This window comes from Meles meles, chromosome 21 (assembly GCF_922984935.1).
Source record: "Meles meles chromosome 21, mMelMel3.1 paternal haplotype, whole genome shotgun sequence".
Taxonomy (NCBI): Eukaryota; Metazoa; Chordata; class Mammalia; order Carnivora; family Mustelidae; genus Meles; species Meles meles.
The window spans coordinates 8897376-8913349 of record NC_060086.1 but is presented as its reverse complement, the minus strand read 5'-3'; the positions used below and the strand labels follow the sequence as shown (position 1 = coordinate 8913349).

At 47.7% G+C, this 15974-nt stretch overlaps 1 protein-coding gene and 1 long non-coding RNA gene across 3 annotated transcripts in view; one reads left to right on the top strand and one right to left on the bottom strand.

Annotated features, from left to right (window-relative positions):
• Positions 1-77: 77 nt before the first annotated feature.
• Positions 78-15974, bottom strand: part of LOC123933781 — a 20180-nt gene continuing 4283 nt past the window's right edge. Inside the window, exons 1-4 of one of the 2 annotated variants that reach the window (XR_006816674.1) lie at positions 3251-3537; positions 2537-3153; positions 1622-1795; positions 78-209 (exon numbers count right to left, since the gene is read on the bottom strand). This is a non-coding gene — a long non-coding RNA (uncharacterized LOC123933781). Of the gene's footprint in view, positions 210-1621; positions 3154-3250; positions 3538-15974 lie in introns of those variants that run through there. The other variant, XR_006816673.1, reaches the window with a different exon arrangement.
• The window catches only part of TRIM56 (tripartite motif containing 56), a 19844-nt gene continuing 19527 nt past the window's right edge, over positions 15658-15974 (top strand). Inside the window, exon 1 of the mRNA XM_045993335.1 lies at positions 15658-15670. The gene's annotated coding sequence lies outside the window, so the exon portion shown is untranslated. The remainder of the gene's footprint in view (positions 15671-15974) is intronic.

Genomic DNA, 15974 nt, shown 5'->3' with positions numbered 1-15974 from the left:
CATGGCTCCCAGTCCTTTCTGCAGCTGACACCCTACACCGGCTCCTGTTTTTCACCGGCAAAGCTCTCTCACCTCCTCTCCCTCAGGATGCAGGGTGTGGTGAGTTTGCTGCTTCTTCTGGAAATGGGCTTGTGTTTCTTCCCGAAGATTTGCAGAGATAGAGTCCTGGGTCTTATTTCCAGCTTTCTAATCCAATCCCTGTGTTAAGTCTGGGGGAAAAGCATATTTGATCATTCAGACTCAAACTCGCCTTTTGCTGCATAAGGACTAGGTTCTTCCTAAAGTCCCTTTACTGCTGTCCTCCTTCACATGTCCAGGATGCTTGATCGCGATTCCGGCCACACAGCTCAGGACTTAGTTTGTTCTGGATGCTGTCTCCCGCAGGAGACCCCATTTAAACCGTAAGCTAAAACCAGAGCCTAGCCTCTGCTGCCCCCTCACGGTCACTCGGAGCAGCTGCAGGCACCGGTCGGCCCCTGGCCACCCCCCTCCAGGCCCCTCCCCACCCCCACCTCCCCCAACCCCAAATCGGAAAGCCATAGAATCCCCAGCTCTTAAAACTGGGCTTAGTCCATTTGGCTCAGTGGCTTGGAAACAGCACACATTTATTTCTCACAATTCTAGAGGCCAAGATCAAGGTGCTGACAGATTTGGTTCCTGGTGCACAGACCGCTCTTTGTTGTGTCCTCACAGGGCAAAAGGAGTGAGGGAGCTCTCTGGGGTCTCCTATAAGGGCACAAATCCCACTCAGAAGGGCTCCATCCTCACAACCTAATAACTCCCAAGCGTCCCCCCACCCTTCCTGCTAGCATCATCACATTGGAGATTCAGTTTCAAGCTATGAATTTGGGGGTAGGGAGAGACAGACATTCATTTTATAGCCCAGCGGAATCCAGATGTCTTCCTTTTTTTTTTTTTAAAGATTTTATTTATTTATTTGACAGACAGAGATCACAAATAGGCAGAGAGACAGGCAGAGAGAGAGGAGGAAGCAGGCTCCCTACTGAGCAGAGAGTCTGATGTGGGACTCGATCCCAGGACCCTGGGATCATGACCTGAGCTGAAGGCAGAGGCTTTAACCCACTGAGCCACCCAGGCGCCCCTGTCTTCCTTTTTAAACCTGTTTCCTGCTTCACACAGGCCAAGGCATCCGTGGTCATGGGAGGGACTGTTTAAAAGAACTGAGACCCTGTATTCCGTCTAGAACCACATTATCCACCTCAGCTCCTTCCTGCTCTCTGGTCACATCTTCTTCGTGGACAGGCAGGCTACAGTAACTAGACACATGGCTGCTCTGGGTCCAACTTACTACCTGAGTGAACTTGGGAAAGTAACTTCTCTCTGGACCTCAGTTCTCTTATCTGAAAAAACTGCCCACTCCTTTTGCGCCCGTCACCATTGTACACTCTAACTCATTTATTCCTACAACCCTATGAAGTGGGAACCGTCATTATCCCCATTATACGGATGAAGGGGTCAAGGCCAAGGCACACCCAGTCACTTGCCCAAGATCGTGTAGTCAGTGTGAAAGAGAAGTGACAGACCAGGGAGTCTGGCCGTCAAGCCTGTGTTCTGACCAGCAGTGACGGGCCCTCCCTGTGGGGCCACTCTTGGGACTAACCTGATTAATGCCTGTAGAGCGCTTGGAACAAAGCCTGGCACATAGAAGTTTCTCGGCAGGAAGGAAGGAATGTTAGTTACCGCTCCATCAGCGTCTCCCCTCACGGTTCTCTCCCCACTACCCCTTCCCTCTTCTCCCTCTCATCGTGCAGCCATAGGAGAGCCATCGGCGGGACTGGGGGCAGATGAAACACAGGCCCTGTCATTTTGCAGAAACAGGGAAATCCAAAGGCACAGAGAAGCACGAAAGAAGACGGGGGCTGGGAACACTGGGTGTGAGGATGAGGGGCTGTTGGGGGCTTAAAGGCCAAAAGGAACTTGGGAACCACCCCTCCAGGCTCACCTTTGGCCACTGGCATCGCCCCCACAGTTACATGGTTCCACGTCCCTACTACTACCCTTGGGGGCTGCTCTTGCCCTGACTTGGGGGTCTTTATGCATCACCTCTGGCCCAGTCCACAGCCTTGTCGGCCTCATGGCTGATCTCCCTGGGGCCTGCCCTCCTGCCAGTCCTTCCTCCTCCCTGTGCAGCCAGCGGCTCCTTCCCAGTTGTGCTGTCCACCTGCTCAAGAACCCCGATGCTCCCACCCTCTTAGTAAAGCAAGATCCACGCTCCTCAGTGTCTCCAAGTTCCCTAGAACTGGCTCCATCCCTCCCTTACCTCCAGGAGCTCTACGACCTCACCACAAGGACAGACAAAATGCCATTCTCTCCCCTCGGCTGCTGCTTCAGCCTGCAATGCCCTTTTCACACCTTCCTCTGTAGAACCTGACTCTTGCAGCTCCAATTTCACCTCCTCCAGGAAGCCCTCTGTGATCGAACCCTTCACAATCTCTCCCATCTGTGCCTCCCTGTGGGTTGCCATGACAAAATACCAACACCGGGCGCCTTAAACAGCAGACGCTTATTTTCTCACCATTCTAGAGGCTGGAAGTCAGGGTGCCAGCGAGATCATGTTCTGCTGAGGGAATCTCTTCTTGGTTTGCAGACCGGCCTACTTCTCGCCGTGTGCTCACATGACCGCTTTTCTGTGCGCGCAACATGCGCGCACACACACACACACACACACACACAGTGCAGGGGCGGGTCACAAAAAAAGCAAGCTCTCTGGGGTCTCCTCTTAGAGGGCACTAATCCCACAGATCAGTGCCCCATCATCAAGGCCTCAACTAACTCCTACCTCCCAGACTCCCTGCCTCCAAATACTGTCACATGGTGGGGGAGGGGGGGCTCCCACATATGCATGTTAAGGGGACACAGACACAGTCCATAGCGCCTTCACACTGTTGTGTATGTCTCTGTCATGCTCATAATTTTCCCTACACATCTGTCCCCACAGGGGGAGGATGCGGCTTTGTTCCCCTCGATCCCCTCCACCCCCGAGTGCCTAACACAGTGCCTTGCGCATCAAAGACGCTATTAACGCCTGTTAAACTTAACTGAATCAAGACTCATTTTCACAATGCTGTCCTTCCGGCTTGTGTCAACATGACATAATGGAATTCTTGTTCTCTGCTTCATGCACGCTTATGTCTGTTGACAAAGAATAAAGAAAGAAAGAGAAACAACACGCCCCAAATGGAGTCACTCGTGCTAAGCCCCTGTCAGCAAACGAAGACTTAGCACCTACCGTAATTGCGGTGTTAGCCTCTCCCAGGACTGTGACCTTTAGCTGGCCAATCTGGAACTCTCCGATCAGCACTACGGAGGTGATCCGTCTGACAGACCCCCGTTCTTCCCGCAAGTGTGGGTGACCTTGCCTGAAACAATCCACTCTTTGTTAGAAACTTCCTTTTTCTGCCCCCTTCTGCCTACAAAAGCCTTCCATTTTGAATAGCTCCTCAGAGCACCTTTCTGCTTGCTGGATGGGACGCCGCCCCAGCCCTGAATCATTGACTTAAGTCAATTAGATCTTCAAATTTACTCAGCTGATTTTTTTTAAACATTTTCTAGTCCTATGGAAAGAACCTTTTTTTTTTTTTTTTAAGAGACAATCTCTACACCCAACGTGGGGCTCAAACTCACGACCCTGAGATCAAGGGGGACTGAGCGAGCCAGGCGCCCTGGAAAACACGCTCTAGAGCCGGAGAATTTAGCTCAGACCGTGCACACCAGGGCCTCTCATACATCCTGGTTTTCTCCTTCCCTCTCATGGCTAAGCCTTTCCCTCTGTGGAAGAGATCAAGACAGGAAGAACGGCAGCAGAGGGCCCTGGGTTCAGGAATCTCTCTGAGATCCTGGTCTCCCTCCTTGGCCTTTTCTGGGTCTTCCCAAGTCAATTCCAGCCACGCAAAGACCCTGGCGGTGGGGCAAGGGTGAAATGAGGCTGGACCCTGGAAGGGCCATTCCCTGATGAGAAGCTAAGACTAATCCACTATCCCACCCTTGGAAATAATTTTCCAAGGCGTTCTCTAGGGCTCAGCCCTCTTGCAGGCAGATGATAGTACAGACGTTTGGAAAACACTAAGGCGTTTAGAACCAGAGATTTTACTGGCTTGGGAAGACGTGACAGTCGCATTTTGCTGCTGAGGGTGGTGTGTCTCTAGCGCTTAGATCACACCCCCGGGCTGGGCAGGCCTGGTTCATCTGCGATGATACAGCAGGTGGGGGGAGCTGGCGGCTGCCTGACAAAAGGCAGGGCTCGCTGGGGAGCCAAGCAGCGGAGGAAATTTACTGTGCATCGTAGCCAGGGAAAGTGGAATTGGACCTGGGTGATCATCAGCCTGATTAGCTCCGGGCCTCCTAGAGAGAGCCCAGGGCGGGGGAGGCAGGGCAGGGCGGGGGCGGGAAGGACGGGTCAGCCAGCGGGAAGGTGGAGGCCCAGAGGCTGGGGTTTACTGAGGTCAAGAACCCGGGCCCAGAGAAGTCTGTGGGGGCAGTGAACCTGGAGAAAATGAGTCTAACACCCAGTGATCGGGGTTAAATTAAAAAAAAAAAGAGATAACAGGCCCAAAATGGAGTCACTTGCGCTAACTACACAGACTCATTAGCTCACCAAACTACAGTTTCAGCTTCTTACGGGAACAGAACCTTTAACCCGTCCATCCGGAACTGCCTGGTCAGCACTAGTGTGGTCCTCTGCCTGACCGACCCCTGGCCTTCCCCCAGCCCGGGGTGACCTTGCCGAAACAATCCACTCTTTGTTAGAAACTTCCTTTTTCTGCCCCCTTCTGCCTATAAAAGGCAGAATTTCCCATTTTGTAGCTCCTCCGAGCACCTTTCTGCTTGCCAGCCGGGTGCTGCCTGGTCCAGGAATTGCTGAATAAAGCCAATTAGATCTTTAAATCTACTGGGCTGAGCTTTGTGATTTATCAGACCTAGTGGCCGCGATGGGAACTTCCACTGGCTTCGGGGACAACGAGAAACACAAACATGGCACGCACGAACCGTTCTGAGTTCTCTCCTTTTCTGGCCATTTCTGAGGGCCGGGCCAAGTTCCTCTCAGTTCTGAGCCCCACGCTCTCTGCTTTAGGCTCCTGAACGAATCGGCTCTGCGGTCACTTCCATGATGGAAGCTGCTAGAATCGAAGCTGCAGTTACCTAGTATTTTACCTGCTTTGAGTGGAAAACCCCAGCCCTGGTTCTGTCCCCAGATTCCACACTGGGAATTGGTGAGGGCACACATAGGCCCTCCTCGGGGCCAGGACGCGGTCGCGTCTCTTGGTTACCACCGACATACTAAGGTGCACAGGTTTGTTTGTGTTGTTTTGTACAGACAAAGTCTATTGATAATGGGGATCTCAGAAGCAGCCACAAAATTGGTGAGGACTGGTTGAGCATTTAACAGCTGTTAGAGAGCTCACTGCCTAACCCAAGGACTCCCGTTAGAGACACATGAAAACGTGCTCCACATCACTCGGCATCAGGGAGATGCAAATCAAAACCACAGTGAGATCCCATTTCACACCAGTCAGAATGGCTAAAATTAACAAGTCCGGAATGACAGATGCTGGCGAGGATGCGGAGAAAGGGGAACCCTCCTACACTGTTGGGAATGCGAGCTGGTGCAGCCACTCTGGAAAACAGCATGGAGGTTCCTCAGAAAATTGAAAATAGAGCTACCCTATGACCCAGCAATCGCACTACTGGGTATTTACCCTAAAGATACAAACGTAGTGATCCAAAGGGGCACGTGCACCCGAATGTTTATAGCAGCAATGTCCACAATAGCCAAACTATGAAAAGAGCCCAGATGTCCATCAACAGATGAATGGATAAAGAAGATGTGGTGTATATACACAATGGAATACTATGCAGCCATCAAAAAACCAAAATCTTGCCATTTGCAACGACGTGGATGGAACTAGAGGGAATTATGCTGAGCGAAACAAGTCAATCAGAGAAAGACAATTATCATGTGATCTCTCTGATATGAGGAATTTGAGAGGCAGGGCGGGGAGGGTCATGGGGGGTAGGGAGGGGAAAAATGAAAGACAATAGGATCAGGAGGGAGACTCAATCTCAGGAAACAAACTGAGGGTTGCTGGGGGGTGCAGGGGGAGGGATAGGGTGGCTGGGGGATGGACACTGGGGAGGGTATGTGCCATGTGAGCGCTGTGCATTAGGTAAGCCTGATGATTCACAGACCTGCACCCCTGGGGCAAATAATACATTACATGTTAATTAAAAAAAAAAAAGACTCCAGTTAAGAGAAGCGAATGATGGGATAAGGTTACATGCACTCTAGGTTACCCACCAACCTCAGAAAAATTTCCGTGCGATGAGGTTCACTGTAAAACACCACAGAATCCCTAACCCAGCCGCTGATACACCTTTCAGGTATCAGTTTGGCTCTGAGAGACCTAAAGGCTTAGCCCGAGTAAGTGAGTAAGTAAGAAATCCCTAAATTCCGAAGAAGTGCGCACACACCACCTTTGGCACACCCGCTTATTTCTTGGTCCAACGACTATGGTTCTGGAAGCTATGAGTAGCTACAAAAATGGTGAAATCTTACAAAAGTTAACTAGAATCATAACGGCCATTACGGGGAACGTTCCAGCCAGACAAGATCATTTAAGAAATGCACTTGAAAGGAAAGCAAGGATTCCCAAGTTCAACGCACGGAATGAGATACTCATTTTATTTTTATTTATTTTTTTTAAAGATTTTATTTATTTATTTGACAGACAGAGATCACAAGTAGGGAGAGAGGCAGGCATAGAGAGAGAGAGGAGGAAGCAGGCTCCCCGCCAAGCAGAGAGCCCAATGCGGGGCTCGATCCCAGGACCCTAGGATCATGACCTGAGCCGAAGGCAGAGGCTTTAACCCACTGAGCCACCCAGGCGCCCCGAGATACTCATTTTAACTGGCACGCACAAGCTTCCAAAAGCTTTCAAGATTCCCAAATTCCTTCATTTAAACAATTCATTGCCAAGGCTAGTGAAAAATTAAAGACACATGAGATACCTCACACGACAGATGATAAAACTGGTAGGTCCCCTCCGTCATTTACCGGACTACTCACATTCTACTAATCCTCTCTCTGAACTGCCTTCCCATTCTGAAAAGACTGTTGATCAATTAATTACCTTACAAACTAGGGGCGCCTGGGTGGCTCAGTGGTTTAAGCCTCTGCCTTTAGCTCAGGTCATGATCTCAGGGTCCTGGGATGGAGCCCTGCATTGGACTCTCTGCTCAGCGGGGAGCCTGCTTCCCCCCTCTCTCTCTCTGCCTGCCTCTCTGCCTACTTGTGATCTCTGTCTGTCAAGTAAATAAATAAAATCTTTAAAAAAAAATTACCTTGCAAACTAAAACCACTGAGATTTCAGGAGACCCTCCTCAGGTATCTTTGCCTTCTTGGTCAAAGACCAAACTAATGGCCGGAGTTCAAGAATTTCCTAAACCCAGGGAAGATCCCCAAAAGTTTTCTGTAAACTTTATAGTCATCGTCAGGGCTCCTGACCCCAGGCTGCCAGATCTCTATCAGCTTGTGCATGAGCTGGTGAGACCCAGTGAAGCCCAAAAATGGTGCAAGGAAGGGGCGTCTGGATGGCCTAGCAGGTTGGGCCTCTGCTTTTGGCTCAGGTCATGATCTCAGGGTCCTGGGATCAAGTCCCACATCAGGCTCTCTGCTCAGTGGGGAGCCTGCTTCCCCTCCTCTGCCCGTCTCCCTGCCTACTTGTGAGCTCTGTCTCTCAAATAAATAAACAAAATCTTTTAAAAAAATGGTGCAAGGAAGCAGGCTGACATAACCCTGAGGAAGATATCCAAGACCGTCGACCTTCAACATGGTCCCCTCGTGGATTAAAAAAAAAAAAAAAGGCTTGCAGAATAGCAACTGCTCTTCTAAAAGCCACTCCTAGACTCTTCCCTGCCTGCACGGATGGGTCTCTTATTCAAACATGGAACCACAAGAAAGATGTATTTGTGGCAAATAAACCCAACTGGAAATTCTCTTCCGAGCGCAAGCCAGGTCCTATGCAATAAAAAGGTCACCCAACCTTCTCTAGCTGTTCTTCCTGTAAACTGATTATCTTCTGAGATTAGTGGATTGATAAAAAGGCAGAAAATAGAACAGAAAATCACCAGTCTGACTCAGCTTGTGACTGTCCCCGAGCACTTTGAAAGGACTTTGGAACAAGATTACAAACAAGCGCCTGCCAAGCTATTGGCCTTAAGGTCTGACCCCTCCAAGTTCAGGCACCGAAAATAACCCCTGAGCGCCCACATCACACCCTCCTAGGGATCCACCATCAAAACACAGCCCAAGGGTCACTATTTCATTTGTAATCCATTGGGATGCTGGGGGGGGGGGGTGTCCTCAAAGACCCTACGTAAATGTTTCAAGGTCAGCTAGAGGTTACTATCTCTTTGGTTCAAAGCTGATCATCAGAACCTGATAAGAAATTATTTTTAGACCTTCTCACCTAAACTAAAATAAAACTGTGTACTTGATGGCGGGGGCAAAAAAATCTTTGGGAGCCCTTTGGAAAGGATTCGGGAAAAAATCCTTCGGAAGGATTTTTGGTGGGTCAGTTTATGATGTCATGTAAGTTGCAACCCAATTCCTTGAGGAATTAAAATCAACCGTCCTTAACTTACAAATCCTTACAAGACCAAAAGTGGCCCCAGGAATAATTCAAAGTCCGCTTTCTTCCCTCCACCCCCCATCCCCAAACCTCTTCTATTTACCTCAAAAGGCTTATAAGTACGGTGAAAATGTTACCTTTAGGAAACAACAGTCCTAACTGGAGAAACTTGCTTTCTTTCTCAATGTCTTTGAAATGTAAATGTTCTACTTCAACCTTGTTGGAACTCTTATCTAGACCATTTGTTTAAGATACCGGCTTCTAGCACCTTCTTAGCGCAGTAGGCGGCGGGTCAGTCTTGTAAGATACCGGCTTCCGGGGGGGGGGGGGGGGGGGGGGGAAGAGAGGGAGGGGTATTTAAAAGTTTACGGGGCTGGTAAATGTGGGGCACCTGGCTGGCTCACTTGGCGGAGCATGTGACCCTTGACTCATCTCAAGGTTGTAAGTTTAAGCCCCAGGTTGGGTGTAGAGATCACTTCAAAATAAAATGTCGGGGCCCCTCAGTGGCTCTTAAGTGTCCAGCTCTCGATCCCAGCTCAGGTCACGATTTCAGGGTCCTGGAATCGAGCCCTGCATTGGGCTCTCTGCTTGGCGGGGAGCCTGCTTCCCCCCCCCCCCTCTGCCTACTTCTGATCTCTGTCTGTGAAATAAATAAATAAAATCTTTAAAAAAAAAAAAGGTGGTTTTATTAAAGTTTGGGGACGGGACCTGTGAGCCCAAACAACGGCACGGGGCTGGTGATGGGTGACTGATGACATACTTTCAAGTTGGGAGGGGGTTAGGGAGAGCGTAAGTCTCTAAGGGATTTTGGAAGCCAGGTCTCCAGGACCTCGAGAGGGCCTAGCTGTTGTTAGGAAAAGGTCATTTATTACTGTCTAATAGAACCTGAGTCATGAGACCCTTCAGATGCATATCCGTGGGCCCTATGCTTGGAGCTTGATTGCCAGCATGTATCTTGTGGAGGTACAGATAAAGGAAATTTCCAAAGGATTTTTTTTTTTAAAGATTTTATTTATTTGAGACAGAGAGAGAGCACGTGGGGGAGGAGCAGAGGGAGAGGGACAAGCAGACTCTGCCTGGAGCGTGGAGCCTGACTCAGGGCTGGATCCAAGGACCCTGAGATCATGACCTGAGCCAAAACCAAGAGTTGGACGCTTAACTGATTGAATGATCCAGGCGCCCCCCCCCAAAGGAATTTTTATGTCTTACAGGATCTTGGGGGTGTTGAGGTAAGATTGCCTTTGTCCTTAGCAAAGTCTTAACAGTTGAGTCCCTAGAAGAATGTCACTCTGCCTGTTTCAAGGACTCGTCCATGGGCTGTGAGTAGTAAAGACATTTAATTTTTTTTCTCCTGCCTTCGTTGCCCACATCATAAGAGCCAGTCCATAGTTGTTTACATTTATTTATTTATTTATTTATTTATTTATTTACTTGACAGAGAGAGATCACAAGTAGGCAGAGAGGCAGGCAGAGAGAGAGAGAGAGGGAAGCAGGCTCCCCACTGAGCAGAGAGCCCATGTGGGACTTGATCCCAGGACCCCGAGATCATGACCTGAGCCGAAGGCAGCGGCTTAACCCACTGAGCCACCCAGGCGCCCCAGTTGTTTACTTCTTAATCTTCACTTGAAATTAAAGTTTTTAAAGTGTTAAGAATTCTCATATAAGTAATGATGGCCACTGGAAATAATAAAGGAAACGTCTCCATATGCAGGGCAAGTAGGCTGTGTGTTTTCCGTAAGAGGAGGTGTGACGAACAGAGACGCATTTTTGTTGAGGGAAAAAGGAATAATATTGTCCGAAAGTGAGGCTGGTTTTTCCAGAATGGGAAGGAGGAAACACAGGACAAAATCTGAATGTGAAAAATAAAATCTTAGATCTCTGGAAAACAAATCTTGGAGAAGGACTTTTATGTGTAGTCAGGATGGCTAAGATTGGAATAAATTTATTTAAGTAAAAAGAATGATGAGTTTTAATATCAAAAGTACACAAGCGCAGAATTAGAATTGCTTTCTCACGGTTGGAAAAAACAGTTTTCTTGGACTTTCAGTTTGCTTTTGGCAACAGCCCGTGAAGTTTCTTTACCTTTTAAGCAAATGTGCACAGAAAGTAAAGATTCTGTGTCTTCCATAACAGTTTACTGTGTTTCATGTTACCTTTCTCATCACATCTGTGATTACTTAAGAAAACTGAGTCTCCTCTATTAAAAGAGCTGAGGTTTGTTTTTTTTTAAACCACGATTGAACACCTGCCTTTGGCTCAGGTCATGATCCTGGAGTCCTGGGATGGAGTCCCTCGGTGGGGGGCCTGCTTTTCCCTCTCCCACTCCCCTTGCTTGTGTTCCCTCTCTTGCTGTCTCTCTCTCTCTCTCTCTCTCTCTCTCTCTGTCAAATGAATAAATAAGATCTTTAAAAAAAATTAAAACACACAACTATTTACTCTCTGTATTTGATTGCAAAGTCTTCAATTGTCCCTATGGTTAAACAGGTGAATAAAGTATTGGTTCAGAGTGATCCAGGATACTATTTGGCCAAGTGTTTTTGTTTTGTTTTTTTTTGAAGACTTTATTTATTTATTTGACAGACAGAGATCACAAGTAGGCAGAGAGGCAGGCAGGGGTGAAGGATGTGTGGGGGTGGGAAGCAGGCTCCCTGCTGAGCAGAGAGCCCGATGCGGGGCTCGATCCCAGGACCCTGAGATCATGACCTGAGCCAAAGGCAGAGGCTTAACCCACTGAGCCACCCAGATGTCCCCCAACCAAGTGTTTTTAAACCTTTTGGTATTTTTGACAAACTTGCCCCAAATCAAATTCTAAATCAAGAATATCTGACCCCAAATTAACTCTGAGATTTTTAGGAGGGGTCCTGGAGCATCTCAAAAGATTTGTTTCCTCTCCTTGTAGAAAGAGATGTTAAACTAGTAAGATGTATGCATCAAGGTAAATTACCTTGGAAGCACCGTCAAATAAGAAGCAATACTAAGGGGCGCCTGGGTGGTTCAGTGGGTTAAAGCCTCTGCCTTCGGCTCAGGTCATGATCTCAGGGTCCTGGCATCGAGCCCCACATCGGGTTCTCTGCTCAGCAGGGAGCCTGCTTCCCCCTCCCTCTCTCTGCCTGCCTCTCTGCCTACTTACGATCTGTCTGTCAAATAAATAAATAAAATCTTAAAAAAAAAAGTAATACTAAGCCTTCCTTACATTGAATTTGTATAGGAATGTAAGTGTTCCAGAAATTATAAGACATTCCTGAAGTCTGATACGTCCTGCCTGGTATAATGTTATCATCATAATTCCAGTTCATTTAAAAACGTCATGTGCCCCAAGAAAGACCGAGTTTCCTTGTCAATTCCGCTATAATGAACTCTCATCCGATCTTCAGTAGTAGGCATTTTTTTGTCTGTGGTCATTTATGGATCATTATTGTTTTACTCAGGTGCTTTTGCAATAATGTCCCTCCCAAAGTACGTCATCTTCAGGAAAATTTACAAAGAGGACTTTGGTAAGTACAGGTTGATAATAACTTTAAAGTCATAAAACTGAACCGGATAAGAATTTCTACAACTAAAAAAAAATTCTACAACTACTGGAAAACATCGGATTCAAGCAGAACATTAGTCACAGAACTGAGCGAATGGAGGAGGACGACTGTAATCCTTTACGACTTTTTGTTTGAAACATCGCTTGTTTTGGGATATTGTGGTTTCCAAGATTTAAGAAAGCTTTTCTTAAGCTGTGACCTATGGCAATTTGGTAAAGGATACCTCTGTTACAAGATGAAACATTTACCTTCTCTCCCTGCCTGATTCCTCCAGAATTCAGAAACTCTTGAGGATTCTTTTCATGGCCATATAACTAGTTATTTGCATAAGTTCAATTAAAAATGTGTTCTCCTTGAAACAAGACACAACTGGAAACGTTGGCTAGAGTCAAGGCTTTGGCTGGAATGCGTTATTGGAGCGAGATGTGTACGGACTCAGACATGGCCGGACAGCTTTCAGGAACGGCTTGGAAAGTCAGCCTAGTACCTTGCTTATAGGGTTTCCAGCGGCCTTACCAGGGGAGTAAGGAAAGTCACTACCTGGCAGGCCATGAATGGCTCAGGATATTTGGGGGGACCTCAAGAAGAGAGGAATTCACCCAAACTATAGTATTGCAGGTAAAAATCTCAAAGTGAGTCCTTGGTTTAGCTTCCTGGCCTCGGGGTTTTAAGAGCTCGATCTGCGATTATGAAAATCCCCAGCAGTCTTAGAGAAGAGTTTATATGGCCAATCACTTGCTACACTTATGTAAACAAACAATCAGGCCAAGTTTAATGCAAACTAGCTTTACTGTGATTATCTGTGGTTAAAACAAAACAAAACAAAAAGAATGGGGCTAATTATAGAAAGAGAAATTACACTTGAACCTTCGTAGAGTTTAGATTTTAATCTTGTCCGTTGTCCTTGAGTTTCAGATCAAGACATGTTACTTGAACTGACATAAAACCGTTTAGTCTTGGGGCGCCTGGGTGGCTCAGTGGGTGAAAGCCTCTGCCTTCGGCTCAGGTCATGATCTCAGGGTCCTGGGATCGAGCCCCATATCAGGCTCTCTGCTCAGCAGGGAGCCTGCCCCCCCCCCCCCCCCCCCCCCCCCCCCCGCCTGCCTCTCTGACTACTTGTGATCTCTGTCTGTCAAATAAATAAATAAATAAAATCTTAAAAAAACAGTTTAGTCTTTTCTTTCTTTCCTTTACTCTGTCTTGGCCTGAACTGTGCAGTAGTTACCAAACTAGATCCCAGATAAACAAAATGTCTTTGTTGGTTAGCTTTTTACTCTTATTTTAAAGTGATTCACTGCAGTCAGAAACCATAGTTTCCATCATGGAGATGGAATCGGCCAAGCTTCCTTGGTAACTCAGCGCGTGGTCACTGTCTGTGGACACCCCATGTGTGCTCTCAGAGGATGGGTCGTTTCTGTTTCTTGGGCAGCGAGAGTAAAGATACTCTCAAATACGTTAATATGCATAATGAATTGTCACTAGATCATGTTCAGCAATGGCTTGTTCAAATATTCCGTTTCAGGATTAGGCTGAAATAGGTATTTCCTTAGGAGAAAGATACATAAGGGGAATTGAGATCTGGAAGGCCAAAAAGACTTTAAGGCAGAAGTGTCATAATATAAAGGCTTGGCTGATGTTCGCATGTGGTGTTAGCATAATGGTAAAAATGGTCAATTAACTGGAAATATATAATAATTCTAAATGGGGGGGGGCGCCTGGGTGGCTCAGTGGGTTAAAGCCTCTGCCTTGGGCTCAGGTCATGATCCCAGGTTCCTGGGATGGAGCCCCACATCGGGCTCTCTGCTCAGTGGGGAGCCTGGTTCCTCCTCTCTCTCTCTGCCTACCTCTCTGCCTACTCGTGATCTCTGTCGAATAAATAAATAAAATCTTAAAAATTAAAAAAAAAGATTTAACCAACTGAAGCACCCAGGGCCCCTCAGCTTTGTTTTTTAACAACACCTAAATCTAATACAATGTTCTATGTTAATTGTATCTCAATTTTAAAAAAAGAAAAGAAAAATGGAATCAAGGATGATTACAAGGTTCGTGGTCTCTGCAGTTGGAAGATGGATTCCTATGACAGAGACGGAGATGCCGGAGGTGGGGGCAGCAGGCTGAGTTGTGGGGTGAGCATGTGAGCACGTCAGGAACAGAAGTCTGTTTGATTGACAAGTGGAAATGTCCCGTGGGGCAGTCAGGCCGAGTCTAGAAGTGAGCGGAAAAGTCTGGTCTGGGGCTGAGGTTTGGAAATCGCCATCTTATCAAGGATCTCACGTCATTGGGTGAGACCACCTCGGGAAGTTGTGTGGACAAAGAGATGGTCTCAATGCACCGTGATGTTTCGATTCCAGAAAGACAGGAGACCCAGAGTAGATGCAGGCGGCAAGGTAGGAAGGGAACCAAAAGGGCTATAGGGGACCAACCCGCCAACAGGAAAGAGTTCCAGGAAGCGGGTGATCTCCTCTGCCCAATCCTCAGCCACATGAGAGGAGCACCAACAAGGTGCAGGTGGTTGGTGACCTTGGCCAGCCAGCTTCCAAGGGCGTGTTGGGAACAAAAGCCTAATTGTAGTCAGTTCAAGAAAAAGAGGAAAACAAAGCAGAGAAATGATAGTCGGGGCATGTGAGGTCAAGCGGGGACTGTTTTTCTTTTGTTTTAAGACAGGAAACATGCTAAAGAAGGATCCAGGTGGGAGAGGAACAGGTGACCTTGCGGGACAGAGGCAAACACAGAAGACAAGTCCTTGAGTAAGGTGGTAGGGGGTGAGCCCCCGCGGTGCAGGGCTGAGCCGCGTGGAAGCCAGAGGCCAGAGGAAAAATCAGCAGTACTCATTCAGTCCTTACTCAAAATTTGGGTATTTTGCTCATTATGGATTTTTTTGGCATTGATTTTGATTTTTAAATATTGCATTAAAATGTTATTTATGTTGATTATTGTGTTCTTTGGTGCTTTTTTAGATTTTTGCACCTGAGGCAGGATGGAGGGGAATCTTCTGGCGAGATTTCCTAGTAGGAGAAGGAGGTTTGAGTGGGGGCGGGTGTATCAGAATAGAGGGCACAGGGTCTCTCTTATGATTGGAAGGAGCAGCCCGCAGGCTGACAGGCATCCCCCAAAGCAGAACCCAATATCAGTGGTTTGTGTGGGCGGCTTGATAATGGACCGTGACCCAGACTAGAGAGTCAGCTTCAGCGGGGACACAGCTCCCTCTGGTGGGCCTGGGTGGCAAAGGCAGCTCAGAGAGGATGGTGCGGGAGGGTCTGGGATGTGCAGGGGCGCCGCTGACCCAGGAGGGGGCAGAGGTACAGAAGCTCTGGAACAGACCAGGGTGGTCAGAGAAGGAGGCCAGGCCGCCGCTGGTAGAGAAGCGTGTTATGAGAAGGAAGCGAGTGATCCATGGTTTCAGACATCCGAGAGGCCTCCTTTACCTCTGGCCAGGTTATTAGCCACAAGAGGCGTAAATCAACACATCTAAGTCTCTCCAGGCATATGGTATTTTCCAAACTAAGACACAAAAATGATCTCTATGTGGAAATTTCCTAAAGGAGTTAAGGCTTGAACTTTTAAAAGCCTTTATTATTGTTCTTCGACCCTGAGTATAGGACCAAGGCCAAGAAACTCCCTTTGTGAAATTTCACCTGTAGAGCCTGTAAGCCAGGTGAATTCTCATCTCAGGGATATTCCTGACATTCTAAAGCTTCTGACGATCAAGAAGTGCCCTTCTTTACCACTGCGGGGCTGGGACCTTAAAAAAATAATAAACAGTGTGTCCCAGAGGCTGGGGAGTGTAACAGGT